The 17,530-nt window shown below is 44.5% G+C and overlaps 1 protein-coding gene across 5 annotated transcripts in view; it reads right to left on the reverse strand.

Annotated features, from left to right (window-relative positions):
• LOC111255399 (O-acyltransferase like protein-like) overlaps positions 1-17,530 on the reverse strand; it is a 132,263-nt gene that overhangs the window by 36,571 nt on the left and 78,162 nt on the right. The window lies entirely within an intron of this gene.

A 17,530-nucleotide genomic window follows, 5' to 3' on the forward strand; every position in this document is an offset into this window, starting at 1 on the left:
GCTCATCTGTGCACTACCTAATTGTCGTTGCGATGCCTTCTACCGTTTTCGCCGACAGTTCTAACCCCCTTTTGCTCCCAACCATCTCATCTTCTGGCAGGAACTGTCTCTGAAAATGTTTTCAATTTTTAAAACGGTTACTAGGCCCACTTATATTTCCCAAGACATGCAACTTCATAACCTTTTGCTCTCCCATCCGTTACAGCATGTGCTTTGATATGTTTACATTAAGTGAAGGTGCCGCGTTTCTAAACTTTGTTTTGCCGGGATATTCATCATTCTCGCGACATAACAGAACTGATACTTAGCCAAACGATTGGAGATGGGCCACCGATTCGACCGACGGAGTGATGACTTTGACGGAAACAAGCAAAAAAATTCGAATCGGCCAGTGAATTAACCAGTCAGTCAGTAAACTGATAAAATAACTGACTGCCAAGGAACATCGTAGCATCATCGGCGTGTGGAGGAAGCTCGGTGGCAAGTTGCATAGCTCATCGAGCCTGTCTCCAAGGGATCGTGAACCTAATGTTCTTTTTGATGGCTTTATTTCCAGTAAATATTCCTCACAGTAGATGATCCGCTGTGAACGTACGTGGCCAGGTGAACCCCTTATAAGGTATAGAAATACATGCACCCGCCATTCACATAAAGGGTACTTGTGAATGTGCTTGTTTATGTTATTTTTGAAGCTCGATGTCGATCCCATCTAGATCCCGCAAAATGACAATGTCACAATAATGCAGATCGCGATGCATTAAAAGCGCGTACGCATATAAAAAATGAATCAATTAAACTGAGTTTTATACAGAATAAAAAGGCGTAGGTTTTAAAAAGTTTTTTTTACCTGACAAGTGACTACAGCGGTTCGAAACAGCACCGCTGATAAGGTACCGCAGATGCGGAATAGTATTGTAACCCTCAATATCATAGCGTCCCCGGTACCTAGGTGCACTTACTTTAGCTGCTAGCCGCTGAGGCTGCGATCAGTTCCTCTTGCATGACGTGTTGTCAGAGTACCGAACCGTAAAGAATAAAAAAAAACGCAATAAAATTAACTCCAACACTTTTAACAAGACAGCCGCCACGTAGTCAAGCGCTCGTAAAAGGAGTACTCGACCAGCAACAATAGGATCACCAGTCCTACGCATCCACACGTCGGAAGCAGTAACAACGGGACCTAAGACTAAGGTTTACACCCATACCATCAACTGCACTCGTTACCACCTTCTGCATTGTGGCCTCAGCTTCTTCCTTTTCGTGGCAGGCCCATGCCGCAATCCTGAAGCTCAAAGCCTCCTTAGATTACTAGTATTCTTTAACCAACGCCAAGGTGCCGACTTGTTTCTTCCTATGTTGCTACCGTTCCGTCCTAATTCCTTGGCCTGTTCTCTTGTGTGACTTTTCCCCCCTTCTCATATCCATGCGATAACACCACTATTTCTTCTCTGGTCTCCTCCGAACGTTATGTTGCCATAGTCGTTGTTTTTGTAGCAGTTTCTAATGTCGCTGCTGATGCTGCCGCTGCGCGTCTTAATGCGAGCCCTGGCAAAACCTTGTCGAGGAAATCCTTTCAGCAAATTTGTATACTCGAAGAATCAAAAATGCTCACGTCCGTCGAAATGCGCAGATTGACGACTGCCCGGTTGCTTCCGATGCATGAGTTGCGTAAACATCTGGTTCTTTCTGGAAGGAAGGCTGGCTCCCCATGCCGAACAGTCTACGAAAGCTAAGCAAAAATGTATCGAAGTTCACCTCGGAACTGCTAGCGCATTCATGTTCCTCGTTCTGATCCCGTACGAACAACAATTTCTACTGAACTAACATTGAGTGTACAGCACGTATGTAACGCACCCACTACAAGTCTAGTTAGGCAACTTTGTCACATTATCCTAAATTAAAAATTGTATACCTATCCTTTTCCTTTCCAGTCGCAAAGTTTTATACCGACACGTTACCAAGAAGCTGTGCTTATCGACCCGAGAAAAGGCGTACAGCTTAAAACCGCTCTTTTTTTCCGCAAAGTCGCTATAACTTCATTGTGTAATGAAGTTACATTTGATATCGAGTTCGGGTTAGAAAGATGAAGGTTTTAGGTCAAGAAGCAGTGCTTTTCCGAGACCTGTCTTAGTTTGCCGTTTCCTGAAGTTAGACAACTGTCGAGATAGCACGAATTATTTTTCTCATGTACAGCAGAATGTCTGTAACTTACAGAATAACTGCTCGATACTTTAATAGTTTAATAATGAAATCTTGAAACTGGAGAATGTGCCCCATTCCGTTCGGCCATCTAAGGTCAATGAAGACCCACTGCAGATACTTTTGAAGATAGCTGTCAATCGAACGATTCGTCAATTGAGTAGGACAATATACTGTACTCATATTACTTTCGACAGACACTTTAAATCAATGAAATTAAATTACAAAATTAGAAGCTAAGATGTCCTATGAACAGAAAGAGGCGGATCCTCATTGCTCCTTAACGTTTTGCCTGCCCCCGGGCAACTGCGCTTACAATGAGGGGCTTCCACGCAGGAAGGTTTCCGACGACCAGGTGCTGTCTCTACTCCATTATAGAGTGGAAAAGAAACTGTGTAGCTCCGGCAGACAAGCCAGAGTCCAGAGTTAAGTCATATATCCGCTCAAAAAGGCGATCATTTGCGTCATCTGGTGGAACTAGAAGAATTTTATACGCTCCGAAATACTTGAAAAGAACAAGACTGTTAATAATATCTGCATATTGTCCCGTTTTATTGAGTAAACGAGGCTATTCAACAGAGGCCCGATAGACATAGCAATGTCACCATTGTCCACGACAATGCTAAGCCGCTCTGGAAGAGCCAAAGTGCGAAGCTTCGCCCGCCAACCTTATTCATTATAACTCACTCGGATGGATAGTCATTTCCCTCTATTACTGACCACTTAAACTCGTAACTATACATTTGGAAAGCGTTTGTCGTCTGGATGTACGAGTTGTTGGACATCAGAACCACTCATTTCTTACAAGAGGAGATAAAGAAATTGATTGAGAGATGAGAAAAATCAGTAAAATTAAACGTTTGTATGTTCCAATCTAATGTATATATATATGCACGCCGCGAACATTAGCACCTACTCCAAAGGTAAATACGGCCCAGGTCAATATATGAGGGCCTGCTTGAGGACAAGCGAATTACAGTTCGCCAGCAGCTTAATTATTTGCAGCATTTTGATGATACTTCGTTAACCACTTCCAAAACCGTCAGCGGGACGCTGGGGCTGGTACAGGTATATGGGCCCCAGAGGTCTTGCGGTGTTCGGTGAGCAAGCGTAACTTGTTCACCAATTGTAGTGAGATTCCGTCAACGTTCGCGCCAGAGTCGAATACTGCGACTATCTTTTCTCAAAGAAGTCTGACCTTGCATTCAAATGGATTATTAATGGGCTTATTTATGCTACTTACACCTCCGGAGGCGAGTCTCGGCCATCGATCCTTGAAATGACTGTTCCCCACAGTCGAAGTTTCTCACAGTCGAAGCTGCTGGACTTTTATTGGGCCTCCCCGTTATATCATACCTGTCAGTACTCACGGATTTGTACCCGCTCACATTCCTGAGCTCCAATACGCATGGAAGAACCATGCAGTTCTTTTGAAATTAACCAGCGCAGCCCCGGCAAGGTTGTTGACTAAATTACCACCCTTTCACGCATATAAGACGTCTATTAGGGCAGCCCCCAAAGCGTAGGATAATCCCAATCGGTCTATCAAGAAGCGTTTCTATTAGGTGAAGGTATATCTTTTGGATGAAACTATTATTATATATTTGGACTTTCCCCGGGACGCTTCCGACAAGCATAGTACTCAGATGGACCGGGGGTCCCTTCATCAGGAAACATCTCGAATAGGTTCGCCTTGAACCATGTCCACGTTGTTGAGGTTGTTTCAAACGTCGCCTGATCAATGATCGCTTTAAACCACGGCCATGCCGATTCTAGTACCAACCCACACGGTGGATTATCAAACACTACCCACAGATGTTGGTAGAGTGGTTAGCCCTGAGCACAGGCAATAGATTTCAATTTTTCAGATGCCGCGTAATTTGGCCGCGGCAGGACAGGTGGAAAGGCCGACGGTGGAGCACCCTCCATGATGGTCGCGGACAGGCGATCCACGAAAGCCCTAAACGTCGGCCCTGCTTTCGACGCGGTGTCATAGCCTGCGTCCAGGCACCTTCCACGGCATGCAGCTGAAAATAAAGAAATGTGCTTTCGCAACCCAGGAGGTGGTGTATCTAGTCCACAAAATTATGGTCGCCTAAATTTCGCTGAATGTCGGGAAGGTGTTCGGGGTAGTGAAAACCCCGCATGTCTCTATATCGTCTAGGGGCTTAGCCTCCTTATCAGCAGTTTGTGAACCTTGCATAAAACGCAAACCCGCTCTGCGTTGTGACCGCCGTTTGGAACATCAAACACGACGGGACCTATCGACTGTTGCAATCCAAGGTCATTTAGGGGTCCCTCCTACGCCACTTTCGGCAGGAAGTTTAGTTACAGGCGGAGGCCAGCAAGACCCGACAGGTCCGAACCAAGTAGAAAAGGCCGCGAACAGGTCGTCGCCTACGCCAACCGCTCTTTGACTGATGCCGAGGCTAGACGCCACTCTTTTGGAAGGCTCTTGTTGGTAGTCTAGGCCGTTGGGAAATTCTGACTGTACTTGTATGGGCTAGACTTAAAGATTGTAGACTACGCGAAGGGTCAAGTGAATCTTTACTCAAAGCTAACCTGCTGGACTCTGAACTTATTAACTTGAAGTTTATCAACAGGAAGAGGTCCGCCAATGCCAATGCGGACGTGCAACGCCAATGTTGTGACGCTTGACTGTGCCGCTGCTACAGAGCGGCTCCCTCGAGTTGGATAACGTTTGAAAAGCGCAGAGGGAGGATTTTCATTAGGATGCTAAATTAGAAGGGGCTCGCGATGCAATGCACACGCTCAAGGATAACTTAGCCTACCGGATTATGGAAAAGGGAATGCTGCTTTACGTTTTATATTGAAGAAGCTATCATCCTACATCACTCGGGAAATAGCAAAACGTCTAGCTAAGTGGAAAACAATGCTACGTGTTGAAGAGTGTTTTTCATTGTAGCCACGTTTACAACGCGAATCTGGAAGGAGGTCTCGCGATGCGAAATTGGGGAGCGACGTAGCCGAGTTTCTGAGCGACACGATCCGCTTCACCCGCTCACTCCAAAATGTCCCTTTAACAAGGTGAAGGTAACTTCATGGTTTCCTAAAAGGTCGCAAGCAGTAAGGTTTTTTGATTCTCTGTCTTAATCGACTATAGCACCCATTTTGTCCAGCTCGTGCCGATTCGGGCGAGGGGGGACGGGGGACGTCCAAGCTTGTTAAGACAAGCGGCTATCGTGTGAACGACTAGGATCCGTCTGTTGGTGGGAAGCTTGACCAAGCAATGCAATACCAGTCAACATACGGCGCATGCGTGGGGTGAAAGTGTTCCAGCTGGCAACGATTCGAAATAGCAGTAGCGGTGAACGGGCGCGTGTGCGAAGCAATAACGAATCTTAGTACTAATAATGGACACCTACACTTCTTGCTTTTTCTCTGTTTTTGCCTTTTTTGCTGTCCGGCCCTCAACATAGATTAGATCATGTCAAGGCGCGTCTTATTTTGTATTGTGCAAAGTCATTTAACACCTTAGTTAACCTGCTTCCAACGTTTAGCAAGCTTGTTTAAACTTGTCAATTTACTGAGCCATTTTCTGAGCGGCGATTCAATAACAGATGGTGGCAACTCTTTTGAACACTGAAAGCAGCTCATCGCGAATGAAAATTATGAACTTTTTTGAAGTTCCTGGTGTTTGAGAAACGAGAATATTAGCAAGCATGCGAACCGTCTTGTTGTGAATTATAGCGTATGCTTTTTAACTCGAATGGCGGCTCTTCCAGACCAGGCTTGGGTCCCTACTGAGCTTGGTTTGTCATTTTTATCCCTTCATATTTCTGTTACCGAATCACCGCAAGTTCTGCGAGATTTGACCAAAAGTGAAAAATGCTTTCTGCGCTTGTACCGACCATGCCGGCACAGATCACGTGCACACTTTGCCAGCCGCTAGCACTAGACTAATAGAAATCTAGATCTAAGCTACCGACCGGCCGGCCATTCTGGTCCCTCTGAAGTCCTGGGGTTAGCGAAACGCAGCGCATAACATGCAAAAAATGTGAGCAATTAGAATTGGCCCAGGGCAGTTCATTCTCGTCGCTCGCTATGCGCCTGTTATAATCTCACCGCTGCTACTACTGTCGCGCCCTCCAACCCTATCGACCCTTTCGGCCTTCCGAAGTGCGTGGTTGAGTGAAATAGCTTCCCGTTCTTCTTTGTTCTCCATCGTTTTCTTCTTAACGCTGTGCATCAGTAACGAAGGTAAAGATCGATGCAGGCTCCGCCAGCAGAGGGATGTAGTTTGGCTCCGCTGCGCTACCGTGGTGGCAGCAGCCGCATTAGAAGGGATGAGAACAATTAAATCGTCGTTGATTCGAATCGTGCTTGACGGTGGCGGCAGGGCTTTGTTTCGTGCATCAGGGGCAGCATTCAAATGGTAATAATTTTCTTTCGAGAAGGACTCGGTTGGTGCTAAACTCCGAGGCTCACAAACACATCACCCTATTGCGGAATGATTTCGCATACGGAGAAACGGATGCCATGGTAATGTTTCGTTACATCACTTTACCCGTTGCCACTATCAAAGGCGACTGCCATCAAGCGGGCAATTCAGTCAGCCGGACAAATATTCTGTCGCTTCCGAAACAGGTTCTCCTTTTTTAAATGCATTTTCTATTCAATACTGAGCCTCTATCGATTAGAAATTTTTATATGCTGCTATCATATTTAGCCAACTCAGATTCTAATACAAATACATATCTTATACTGTCACGGTTATAATAACGCTGAGGCAATAATTCTCGCCTGCAAAAGAATTAATGCGGTTTTCAAAGAAATCAAAGAAGCTCTCCTTCGGATCCAAAATCACTTAGTTCATTCGACTCTCCCGGGACTATAGAAGATGAAACGGTCAAGACGCACAATCGGACACCTTCTGTCGCGTGACTGCAGTGACAAATGAATTAATGATCAACTTGTTTAAGAGAACTATTTAAACATAGTCATTTGCCTACCACCTGATTGCCTTATACAGTTATGATACATTAATATAAAAGAGGAAGGAGCTTAACCGTACCTGCGTCTACTTCTATTGCGTCAATTTCAAGTTGAATTAAACAAAAAAAGTTTAACTGACTCTTAACAAGTATTTGACTGTGGCCCACAAGCAATCACCTATTCGTTCCTCGAACGATAAATTATTATCATTCGAGGCCCAAGCATTTTTGCACAAAATATTTGGCAGTGTATTTTTATTCTTTAAATATACCTCAAAAATTTGACATTGTAAGTAAAAGGCTAAAAGGTGGGAAGAATCCTTAAAGTTAAATTCAGGATTAGGTGTAAGAACTCACACTTGTTTGTCTCTACTGAGAGTAGCCTTTATGTGTTAGTCTGCTCTACGGTATCAGCGCAGGTTGACCATTGTTGTTATATCAGTAATGCAAATATGTTCAAGAAAGCTATATTCATCTACGCTAGACGGAAACTAAAATGATCCCGATGTTGGTGATACCATATATCGCTTTGGATGCTACTGTTGATCATAACTTGCTAGCCTGTCGCGAACTCAGGACGTTACCTTCGTTTTTCCGCCCTCTACTTTTGACGAGCATCATAGCCAGCTCTCGTAAGCAAAAGTCCCTGAAAGTGTGTTTAGCCCTACAATTGAAATTCTTTTCTTTAAAGTTAAGACGGCAGGATAGGCGCAAATGCGACTGAGAAAAAGTACGAATCATTGTATATATATATATATATATAGGTACCTAGAAACGGTAATGGGCGTCAGGGAAAGGCTCATTCCACGGAGCGGAAGTATGGCCGGAAGAGTACCGAGATATGGTAGAACAGGCCATAGCGTTGCCGATGTCTCATGGCTGGTTAGGGTAGATTTCCCTTCTTTTCCTACTAGTTGGGCGCTCGATAGCCCCTACGAGCCACCTTCCTCTCTCTGTTTCCGCTTAAATCTGCCTGGCCTTTGTGTCATCGAGTAAGCGCCTAGACACTGCACAGGGCAAGTGAACAGACAGCAGCGCCGAAACAAGTGGCGCAACGGCATCATCTACTCGGCAATTAGCGGCAGCGATCATTAGTTTTTCTCTCTCTAACCTTCCCCAAGAGCAGGCACACTTGATCTAGGCAAAAAACAGCGTTACGTGCCGAGTGATAAAAATACTTAAGTTTGTCTTTATATGTACTGCGATGGATACTCAAAAACGTAGCCTTGCTGTGAATATAAGCTAATATCTTATATATATCAATGTGTGCAGTGTTGCACTGTCGGAAAATCTAAGTGCCTCGACAATGGTGTGTATCGCGGTGCTTTGCGTCTCTTCAGACTAGTTCTGCCCCCTAAAGGATGTTTTCACATCAGTTGACTTGAGCTTCTTTTGTTGATGAAATAGAACGACCTCTCGTTTTCTGGAAAATCCGAGCATGCAACTATCTATTAGCGTTTTTCTGTGATTACATTTCTAATATAGGACTTTATATGCTCCTTTTAGGTTCGTCTGGTTTTACCCACATAGTGTTTCTATATTTATTCTACTGAAGTAAGCAGCTCTGAAGGTTGCGAAAATATAAAGGCAGACGGACAGATCTATGCACACGGCGATCTAGAGAGCTAGGTATACGTGAGTGTGTACATGTGCTCATGTTTTCGTGGTAGCCTCTTCGTGCAGCGGCTTAATCTCTTTAGCAGCAGGAACTGCCATTGCTATCGTACCTTCGTTCAGAGGAGCATTGCGTAATAACTAGGCAACAGTGTTTACGGGATGCGCTGTCAGTGTCCGCCAAATTGACCATGTTACCGTTCCCTCCCGACCCCTTTCTGACGTTTAACCACTTCTCAGTCATCACTGCACCATGTGCGAGGAAGGCCGCTTGGCACAGCCTGTTTTTGCTCTTATTTCGGATACACTTAACTTCTGCGATGTCTTTACGAGTGATTAATTGCTCAAAACAGCTTTTAGCTGTGGCAGCATATGGAGTGTTCAACTGAACCACACGCTACTAATTCGGCCAGAACTCACTTCAAACGCACCTTTAATCAAACAATGAACATTACATAGATGACAAAAAACAGATGGTACACTTATAGGTACCAGGGCGTAAATCTTGATCAATCTCAGAAGCCGCTGACGTTTTTACTGATTTGGCCGCTCAGTGCGTATGACAGACAGTAGCGTTAGGACGGCGTAGTTACTTATAAGCGCGTTCGACGGGGTTAAGATAAACGAGCGTACATTTCCATTCCGGTGGACTGATGTAGTTTCTGACTGACACACTATGTTGGATAACGCCGCATTCAAAGCGGGGCCTAGCTCTAAAATCGATTCTGCTTTCTCAAACGAGTGTACGTGCGCCTGAGATACGAGTTCCGCACGTGGGACCTTTGTACGAACCGTACATTCTTAGCTATACAGCAGCGGATGGTTACTTTTCAAACGAAAGTCGCAAAGTAAACAATTTACGTAATATGCAGGTTGAAACCTAAATCAGCCGTAGCTATGACGCCGAGGTATCTGACTAATTTTGACATAACAAGTGGATTTTAAACTCGTTTTTTGGATAAGTGCTTTACTAGGCAAATTTGCGTGGGCTCAACTGCGACAACCATGTCACGAAGCCCCAAAAATAATTTTACCTCGACAGAGCGCTAGGATAGCCTGGTCGATTGAAAAGCTTCAAAAGGTTGTTCTGCTCAGTCGCGTAAACACCGCCTTTGGAACTGAAATAAAATAAAATATACCTACTTGTATAGAAACTCGAAAGGCTTCAACTGCAATAGATTCACATTGATTTCATTCAACATTACTGGGAATTGGCCACGGATTAGTCATTGAATGAGAACACCCTTATGAATGAAAATTAAAATTCAGTCAACACACAGCGCATGCAAAAGCCACACACTCAATATCGTCCGTGGGCAAAATTTGCGGATACACATGAAGCATAAGAGTACAAACACCTTTTTAGATTTTTGACTCCACGATGATCTATATATTCAGGTCACAAAATGGCGTTACTGAATTGTTGGTCATAGACTCACATGATGCATCAGTTCCTTAATAATGTAGTTTTTTAAAAATCAAAAAAAAAATGCTAACCGAATTCCATGCATTGGGATCTCTGTTGATTATGATAACTGAAACCGGCTGCCTCTCCTTCTTTCCTGAAGAAAATTTTCCTCAGGAAACGCAGTAAACAAATACGCAAGCTGTGATTTCCGTGAATTTTTTATTTGTGTCTTCTCTTGACAGTGTGCCGCATTTTTCATTGATGAATTCACTGATGGTTCTATCAATAGCATGGTTCTTGTAAGTGGTATCATCTGTCTAAGTAACCTTCCAGATCGTCGTGTCGCTTGCCACTGTACATGTCGCAGCTTCTAGGTCGGGTTGTTGGTTTGACGCCAATTGTCTGTGTCGTGTAAAACTCATCGGCCCATTTCCTGCACGTTTCAAAAAGCAAACGCACCTAAGGGCATATGTGCATTCCTAAACGAAATTGCATTTGTTATGGGGCTCCATGCTGCTAACATTCACTTTTCCTCAACCCAGTCTAACAATATCATGGCACACGCATCTACGAGACCGATACCGTTCTTGTTTTACAAGCATGTTCACATCTTCAGATGCATATACCAGTTCTGTCATGAAGATTCTATGCAAGTAAGTAATTCTCGCAACGTTAGGGCTGGCTTTAACATATACCAATGGAAGATCGTCAACGCACGAGACAGGGCGTGCCATCATCTGTCATAATAACGGGGTTGTTAGCCAAGGGTCAGTATTATGTTTTACGGATAACGCTGCTTCTCTATAGTTGCGTGCTTGACCATGACGTTCTTCCAGCTGAAGTGTCGTATGAGAGTATCTATTGGCATACCTACTAATGCTGTTGCTGCTGCCGTCGTAACTTGGCCTTTAAATCTTTTGTTATGTTTATCTTTCATCGGCTCTGTGGAACATGCACCTGCAGCAAAAGGTTACTTGGATCGTGGGATTTCTAGATTTACTACCGTACGAACTGGAAAATACAACAAATCTTTTTTTACTGTCACAGCGTATCGATATCCCAACGTTATAAAATAGTGGTAAGAACAAGTGCAAATATCTATTCATTCGCTATTAATTGGACTTGAACTCGTTGAACCATAAAGATGTAAAGGTTGCTGGCCGTTGGAGAAGCAATGACAGAAGCGGAACTCGAGAACTGAGGGATGTTGCTGTTGTACCGCTACGCAGTCCGTACTTAGCTCATCATAGGAACGTCATAGAACTATATACTTTCTGTCGCCTTGCTTGTTTGCGAAAAAAAACAAAGACGAAAGGGTTATGGCCATTGCAGTACCCTCTGCGTCTGGCAGTGTAGAGCATATATACAACAGCAATAGCAGCAGAAACAGTACGAATAGCGAGGCACGTCCGTATGAACGACACTGCTTAAGAGCTGACGTATCTGAGCGTGCACTTGCAGCGGACGAGTGCCACTGGCGAGAATGATCCGCTCAATGAAGACAGCCAAGAAAATGCGGATACATGCATGAACGACCACAAACAGATTCCGTCGCTCGTCGGACTTCTATTGCTCGATGTACGTCCAGTATTATCAATAACAGAAACATGAGTAAGCCAGTGGGAGTTGAACCACCCCGCCTCTTGGTCCACCTGCATGTTTCAATAGCCAACTCCAGGTAGCTCTAACTAGAATAGCGGTGTTACAGCTTCGCAGTCCTCCATCAGGAGACACAGTATATCACACTGTTACACCGACAACGCTCAAAACAGCCGTAGTAGAAATAGTCGAAGCTGTCAAAGTAATCGTCATCATGGCCAACATAGAAACCACGATCGCCCGTACACAGTACGTACGTTCGCTTATACATCCATATATACAGCGTGGAGTCATTTCAGTCTACTTTGTATACGCATATATGAGCTCAAGACCTCGCCTTGTCTACCACGTCTAGCCTCTGCCATAAGAGCCACCGTGAAGGCCTGGTTTGTCTACTGCGATCCCGTGCAGTACTGCGGACAATCGTACCCGAATAATATAAACGATTGGGGCCAGTCGTGATCTCACTAGCAAACCTTTGAGCATCGCCTGTCCGTGTTTATATCTCGACTTTGCGCAGTTGATCGTCCTCAAAAATCGCTCTCGGGTCGTTGTCAGGAGATATTATTTGTATCGGACGAACCGCACATGTGTTCATTCCGTACACAGCGCACGTCGTGTGATCTCTAGCTATGGCTGCGAAAGCTCAATAGCAGCCAGCGGGTACGCGCGTGTATTCTGGTGGATGAATAGAGCGACGCGAGCAAGCAGCGACCACAAAGACTCTTCTTATCTCGCCCATAGCCACAGCTCACTCATGTAGCCATGTTAATGTTACACATAGTGTGCCTGTCGTACGAAGGTATAGGTACGTATATGCAGCCGTCCCGGTTATAGGTGTTCTGAGAAACCAGGTTAGAACGGAAGCACTGGGGTGGGCAGGCCGCCAGAAAGCAATAGGAAACAGGATTGTTGTTCATACATAGTGACGATGCGGCTGGGCAGAGAATCAGAGGCCATAAGCAAGCGAGAGAAGGGGCAAAGAGAGAACCATGAGGGAACTACACAGAGAAAAGGGCGTAGCAAGCGAACGCAGTCGTCATTGTAGTAACACAATTATGCCGGCGAGGAATGTCTGGATTGCATTTCATGAGACGGTAGCTTGTTCACGTTGGGATTGTCCGATGGGCCATAGAACGATAGGAAATCTAAGAGAGCAAAAGCAGATGGGACCGTGTGAAGTCCTGGACTGGGAGACCTGACAGCGACGGGGCGGTGACAACATGCAAGGTGCAGAAGTACTAAAGTTTGCGATTGTGCTGATGCTTTCGTTTGTCGCACTTTACCGACAGGAAGCGGCTACACAAAGGCGTTTAGAATGGCGTGCGGGGTTGAGCGGGCTGGGTCAATCAGTCGATGGCTGGTCCGCGACTCAAAGGAATGCAAAGACGTGTTCTCTCTTAAGAAAGTCGTTGGTATCAATTGCAACTGCTACTACTATACGTATCATGGTAGCAAAAGGCAATGAGTCTTTGTTTTCCGTTACGTTAAATCAATGCAGAACGCCTGTTCTTAGCTTTTACAACGATGCTGTTACCTGGCGCTGCCGGTATAAATAACGCGTGCAATCACATATCTGCTTTGTCAGTTTGGCAAGTTGCCATGGAAAGCTATCCACATACACGGGACAGATAAAGAGATGTTGAGATGTGCAATACATTCTTTGCCGACTAAATATACTTTACTTAGGCACAATTATTACAGGTATGTCATGCGCGTATATATGCGGTTTACGTACACTGGTGTAGAAAAAAAATATAATAGGATCGAATAAATTAAAAACTATATGTACAGAAATGCGTTTTACTAAATTTACTACACATTTTATATGATAGGAAAACGGTCAGTATTTTCACAAAAGTATAAAATCAAATGATATTGGAAATGGTAAGGGTACCACTCTATTAGAGACCTGGTTTAGTCTGCATGAACAATCAATGTTGAACTGACCACGGATAGCGACGCCAGATTGGTCAAGTAATCAAGGTTGTCGATCAAATAGACGCCCACCCTTTCGGGTTAAGGACGGCGACAAGCAGGCGAATCTACCGAGGTTAGCAACCGATGCCACCGTCTCAAGGAGACTGTGGTCCAGCGGCCAGCTGCCATAATTGCTTGAGAGGCCGCTAAGCGAGAGCAGGCCAGCACAGGAGAGCTCTGCTTGGTTCGACTAACCTGCCCTAGGGGACCGGAAAGTGTTGCGGTTGCCTTCTTTCCGTCCATCGATGGTTCTTCAGGGAGCACTTGGATACAACGCAAGCCACGTGCTCCTCCTTGCTTCACTAGAGCCATATCAACGTGGCGGCACAGCATCCAAAAGAAGCGATCCTTCCGTCGGCAATTTACTTTCCTTGTAAGTCGGCAGCAACGTCCATGCCATCTGCAATGCTTCTCTATATGCTAGGCATAACCCCAAATCCCTAAGGAGACCAGCCAGCCAACAGTCAGCAGGTCTTACCAGCGGTTAGGACAACGGAACCGCGATTGGGCCAACCAACGATCGTTGTTGCTCCTGTACCTCTAGAAAGGCACTGCCAGCAGCCACGACACCAGCGGCGATGATGACAACGAAGGAAAGGCAAGCGATTAAACCAAAGAACGAATGAACGACGCCGCCAAGCACTCGAGAACCTCCCCAGGCCCTTCGTTCATTCACATACTATAATTCTTCAACCGCTTCCTCGACTGACCCGCGAGTCTGCGCTAAAGCTCTTGGTCTGACACAATACGGCAACGACAGCCGAAAGCAACGTCTTGGATTGTTGCGAAAAAGGGTAAAGAGAAGAGCGAGATCGTTGTGCCATTCGCCGTGGCGATCATCACTACCCTGCCGCTGCTGTTGTTGCCACCCAGCACTCGACATGAAAAATCCGTTGCCATTTCGCGCGTGCTCAACTGCCTGCTTGCTCCCTTGGTCAGTTCTTCCTTGACTTCGTTGATGAAGGCAAACCCCCTCAAGCTGCACAACTGGTCGTAACATAGCCGCATGCATACACTCAGAAGACAAGTACACTAGCTAGCTAATCTCGCATGCACACAGAGACGAGAGAGATATGTATTCCTTGGTTGGTGCTCATTCAGTCGGTTGACGACTTCCAACCAACCCAGGGACCGACGCTCTCTTACTTGTTTTTAACTAGTTCGAGTTGAGTTAAAAGCCGGGTTAAACATTGCGTCGTAATTTGGAACCAAATAGCTTAATAGAATACACCTCTGTTCCATTTTCAACTCGTTCCTTTCTGTTCCTTCTTTGCTTTTCTTGCTTCAACGTCTCAACACCGCCAGCACTGCTATTCTCATCTCTGTTTTTCCACTGGACTCTCCCTTTTATTTTCCACGTGATGCCCCTTGTGGCCATACTTGGATGAGTCAATGAGGACCGCTAATTTGGCCGACGCGTTTGCTAAGCTAGAACGCACGGTGTTGCCCGATTTTTTTTATAGCTGTCCTGCAGTTCCTGTGCAGCAGGTCTATTCTCTTCATCCAACTCGGCCATTGAGTGAACGGAGTTGACTTCAGACATTTATAAGCAACTTCTCCGTCCATGTTAGTCTCCACTTGAAATACGTTTTAGTTTCGGAATCGGAATTCACTATCAATAGAAAAATGTAGCGCTTATATTTCAATCTAACTTACCCCCACGCTTTAGATCTACCTATGAATACTAACCTCTAATAGTATTAAGCATCGGGGGAACAAGTTTAGACTCGGATTTTTTGTACTTCAGGACATATCAACTGCTTTAAAGCATTACTTTAAATAACGTTTCCCTTTATGTTACGCGCACTCTTAAATTAAGGTACACTTGTGTTTCATTATTTAAATCGCTAAAGATCTACTAATATCTAATATATTTTGTTTGATTATTTTTTTTTATTGATATTATATTTCATAATATAATTGCTTTTTGGCATACACGATGTTTTCCTCTGTAATTATGCAATATATACAATTTTAACGCCCTGTTTATACAGAGTATAACCGAATACGTGATTGTATTTAGTAGGTTAATAAATAGCAATCATATAGATACGCTTTTTCGATATTTATTTATTTACATATGTTGTTTTTACTCTGCCCTGTTGCAAACAACTAATATAGTAAAAAACAAATTACTGTGGTGAACATTGGTATCGGAAGATCTAAGCAGCTTCACATGCATAAAACAGTTTAAATGATGGAGCTTCACATATTACCCCACAACGACATAAAGTAGCTTAGTCACGTTACGCGCTAAGAATATGCAAATCACTACTTCAAGAAATCCTTCAAGTGAAGGTCGATGTGTTGGCTTTGCCGTTGAATTAAATATTGCTGTTAGTTGTACCAGATAAATACAAAGATACCTGATGGGGATAATCACATAATGATTTTCACCAGCTCATTCTTATCTTCTTGTGCATTTCTCTTTTGTTTTGCATGTTTCGTTTGAGCTACCTCTCGTAAGTAGTTTTGATCAATCCTGGACAGTGTAGTAAGGGGGAAGCCTGTTTAACCTGACGATGCACGTTCTCTCGGCGCGTCCAGCCGAGTCCATCACGTCGAAACGTCCGCCCAAAAGCAGTAACGCCGTGCGGGTAAAAAGTTCTTGCCTTCGAGGAGGAGGCAGACAGTAAAGATTTAATCTTGCCAAAAACGCAGTTGCGTCATTTTCCACCAGTTCACCCTGCCCCATAGAAACCCCAGCCAGTTAGTACTAAAGCTGGCCCCAGATTTCCCTTGTAAGGATCTGCTCTGCCTCGCTCCCATTTAGGTGCTGCTGACCAAGTGGACGCACGAACCATCGACCGTTGTGCCATAAGCTCACCCGAAGCCCTGTAATAAGTACAAAAGAGGACAGCCACAACGTATGTCCGATAAACCAACCTCGTTCCGACTCTACTCCACCTTCTTTTCTCTGGGCTCTGGATGCGACGGACCAATCAAGTCCTACTGATTTTTTTCAAAAGAGAACAGTTAAAGCGACCGCCAACCGTTTTCTTTCGGTTCTGCTCTGTCACCGGCATTTGTAAACCGAAACACAGAGTCTGAACGACACGAAGTGCCAAAGGACATCATTACAAAAGCAGTTAGTTTTGGCTGTTGCTTCTGTTGAGAGTAGCTAAAAAATATTCAAAATCCCTGCGCTCCGTGTATATAGACAAATAAACGCCACATATTGGCACTACTTAAAAGTGCGAGAAGCTGTTACATTACTATTATTATCCGTCAGCGCAACTAAGAGTTGTTTCTGCTTTGTATGGTGCTAGCTGTCAAGAGACAAATAATTACAAGGATCTCGCCGAGTTTCTAAATGGCACAAGCAAAAAAATCTAGAAGTACGACGTAAGCGCAATATATTAGGCTTTCGATGACTACAAGTTTAAATCCAACCAATCCTAGACCAGTTAGAGTGTTTGAAGAAATAAACAGAGAATAAAAGACTGAGGCTTTTCGCCACTGCTTGGATCCTCCTGTGATCAGTAATGTGGTAGCCATGTGGACGAAACAACGACCTAGCAGACACGTTATTAACGATAGTCACTAGTGAAAACATTAAAAGCAAAAAAGGGAAGAACAAAAGACGGATGAAAAAGGGAGCGGTCAATTTGCGGAAACAATCTCCCCTTTAGGCGTCACGGTCGCGATGGAGAAATAACGCTACTAGCAACTGCGATAGCCTTGTCCACAACTTCCCTTTACACCACTAAACTCGTATCGAACTTCATTATCGGCATAATCTAACCGCCATGTTCGTCCTTGTAAGTTCTTTTTG

The sequence above is a fragment of the Varroa destructor genome, unplaced genomic scaffold (assembly GCF_002443255.2).
Source record: "Varroa destructor unplaced genomic scaffold, Vdes_3.0 BEIS01000001.1, whole genome shotgun sequence".
Taxonomy (NCBI): Eukaryota; Metazoa; Arthropoda; class Arachnida; order Mesostigmata; family Varroidae; genus Varroa; species Varroa destructor.